This window comes from Beta vulgaris, chromosome 8 (assembly GCF_026745355.1).
Source record: "Beta vulgaris subsp. vulgaris cultivar EL10 chromosome 8, EL10.2, whole genome shotgun sequence".
Lineage (NCBI taxonomy): Eukaryota > Viridiplantae > Streptophyta > Magnoliopsida > Caryophyllales > Amaranthaceae > Beta > Beta vulgaris.
In genome coordinates this window covers 34,405,712-34,408,965 of record NC_079209.1, presented here as the reverse complement: position 1 = coordinate 34,408,965, position 3,254 = coordinate 34,405,712, and the positions used below count along the sequence as shown (strand labels likewise).

The 3,254-nt window shown below is 41.8% G+C and overlaps 1 long non-coding RNA gene across 1 annotated transcript; it reads left to right on the top strand.

Moving 5' to 3' along the window:
• Nucleotides 1-236: 236 nt before the first annotated feature.
• On the top strand, nt 237-1,367 carry LOC130589657 (uncharacterized). The gene is made up of 3 exons (XR_008967241.1): nt 237-445; nt 535-633; nt 1,245-1,367. It is a non-coding gene; the product is annotated as an uncharacterized LOC130589657 (long non-coding RNA).
• The last annotated feature ends 1,887 nt before the right edge of the window (nt 1,368-3,254 follow it).

Sequence of the window (3,254 nt, the reverse complement as noted above, 5' to 3'; positions counted from 1 at the left end):
CGTACAAAACCAAAAGGAGGTGAAAGCATATCTCAAGGATTCTTTGAAAGCATGTTCTCATCTTGGACATAAGATCATTCTTTTTCCTTACATTGAATCTTATGCTTTTTAAACTCACTTTTTACTTTAATTAAATTGACCTATTAGTTGTTCTACGATAATAATAATAACATTTTTATTGTTGTAGGAACCATTAGACACTGATTGCAATATGTTTGCTGACTAACGGAGTCTACCACTTCGATTCTTTGCGTAAAGAAACAATACGGTCCTTACTAGTCAGATCATTGTTAAATAGGTATCCTAATCGAAACTCAATATATGCACACTTATTAATATTAAATGTACATCTAATCTTATAATAATGTATTGATGTAGTGTGACGAAGGGGGTTATTGCATCTGGACTTCGACAAGCAAAACCTCCTGTTTGGCATTTAGTCGAGGTAACATGAGTAATTTTTTTGCATCCTTTTATAGAAACACATAATACACATCTAACATGTCATTTATTGCATCCTTTGGTGAATTTTAGTGTCCGGTACAAGTAGGTGGACGTGCGTGTGGGTATTACGTCATGAGGTTCATGATCGATATCGTCAACCGTTGCAAAGATGTTGGTGATCTTCGAAATGTATGTAACTTTTAGGTTTCCAATTGTTGTTTGGTGCATTTCGGGAACGAAAAGGCCATTTCCGGCCTATTTTGGCCTTTTCGCTCCCAAAATGTAGTTATGAAGTGATTTAACCCCAAATTCTCTTTGAACATGATTATATGAGGCACAATATAACTAGTATGTAGATTCTTAGGCTTGCATATGTTGTTTGTTGCATTTCGGGAACAAAAAGACCATTTCCGGCCTATTTTGGCCTTTTCGCTCCCAAAATGTACTTATCAAGTGATTTAACCCCAAATTTTCTTTGAACATGATTATATGAGGCATAATATAACTAGTATGTAGATTATTAGGCTTGCATATGTTGTTGGTTGCATTTCGGGAACGAAAAGGCCATTTCCGGCCTATTTTGGCCTTTTCGCTCCCAAAATGTACTTATCAAGTCATTTAACCCCAAATTTTCTTTGAACATGATTATATGAGATATATTATAACTAGTGTGTAGACTTTTAGGCTTGCATTTGATTTTGATTGAATTTCGGGAAGGTATATGCCATTTTTAGAAGTACTAACTACGGTCTAATGATTAAATTCTTATATATGTGTTTATTCCTTGGTTGTTTTGCAAGGTTTATGCGAATTCCACACCACGTTTGAGGAACTTCACCAAAGAAGAAATTGATGAAGTTCGGGATAAGTTGGCGTCCCACATTACCGATGATTTCATAACATGACATTTTAGCTCGAATGTATTTCTATATTCTATGTACACTTTTTACATTATAAATATATTTGAAGTTAATTATTACCTTTCTCCACTTGTCATATATTCTCGTTTTGCAATTTGCATTTTTTTTTGTCCAAGGGAGGTTTTGGGTGGGTGGGGGGTGGTGGGAGTGGGGTGGGTTGTGGATGGGGGTGCAGGGGCTGTGCAGGGGTGTGGCAGGGGGTGGGCAAGGGTGGGCTGGGAGGGGGCAGTGGGGGTGGGGTGGCTGTGGAGGGGTGTGCAGGGGTGTGGCAGGGGTGGGCAGAGGCAGGGGGTGGGCAGGGGGTGGGCTGGGGTGGGCAGAGGCAGTGGGTGGGGGCTGGGGGTGGGCAGAGGGGTGTGCTGGGGGTGGGTGGGCTGTGGAGGGGTGTGCAGGGGTGTGGTAGGGGGTGGGCAGGGGGGTGGGCTGGGGTGGACAGAGGCAGGGGGTGGGGGGTGGGTGTAGGAGTGTGTGCAGGAGCAGGAATAAATTCAAAAAAATAAATATTAGGAGAAGGGCTGCGCTTTTTGAACTAGCGCAACCCTTCTTGCTTAGAGGGCTCCTGAAGCCAACAACCCTTCAAGCTTAGAAGGGTTGCGCTTGTTGAAAAAGCGCAGCCCTTCTAAGCTAGAAGGGCTGCGCTAGTAAAAAAAGGCACAGCCCTTCAAGCTTGGAAGGGCTGCGCTTTTTAGTAAAAGGTGCAGCCCTTCTAAGCTTGAAGGGCTGCGCTTTACAAGCGCAGCCCTACTTGAAAAGTGAAGGGCTGCTATTGAAAGGGCTGCTGTCAAAAAGCGCAGCCCTACAGGCCATTTTCAGCGCAGTCCTTCTTCATTTTTCCACTAGTGATGACTTGCTTCAACTAACTCTTACTAACACTAGGACTCTTATGCGTTCGCTGGCACTTTCAATAGTACAGTGAATGGCACAGTCCTAAGGACACTAAGACTCTTTGTACGTAACTTAAGTTCATCACAACTCAATGATACTTAGTAGTACAAGTTTAGAGAATTGAAAATACAACTCAAAACAAACTAACACAAGGTTTAATCAAAGTAAATGAATCAAAGGGAAATACATTCGACACTACTTAGAAACTATACTAACAATAGTATCTAACTTCTTCGAATAATTCATGGACATGGACTTGTACTCGAACATAGCATCACTTAGCAAGGCAATGAGTTCATAAGCTTTGTTAATGAGCAATAACGGGGCTGTGTCGCCATCACCACATGCCTAATGTATGTCTTAGCAAGTTGCTTCTTTTTCCATGTCTCCTTAATGGGTATAAACACAACGAATTTGGTCAATCTATCCACAATAACCCAAATATTGTCATAGCCACTCCGCGTTTTAGGCAGAGCAGTCACAAAGTCCGTACAAATAGAATCCCACTTTCATCCAGGAGCCTCTAAGGATTGAATCTTCCCCATGGGTCTCTTATGATCTATCTTTACCTTCTGATAGGTTATGCACTTAGACACATACTCAGCTACCTCTCGCTTCATATTTGGCCACCAGTAGATACCCTTAAGGTCTTTATACAACTTGTCACCCCAGAGTGCACATAATATGGAGTATTATGCCCCTCATACATTAGGCATCTCTTAAGGTCATTACAAATTTGTGGTACACACCACCTCCCTTTAAACCTTAAACTCCCATCATCATAAATCTTAAAGTCGGCTTCCTTAACTTGCTTCATTTTCTCCTTGATCTTATCTAGGTGCTCATCCCCAACTTGATCCTCTTTGATCTCGTCGAAAACTGACAACCCCAAAGATAGAGCGCCCAATCTTGCCTCATTTTCCCCAGGATTTAAGATTTCTGGGCTCAGCCTTTTCATATCTCGACACAACTCCTCAGGGACTATCAAGGCACTCAAGCTATGAA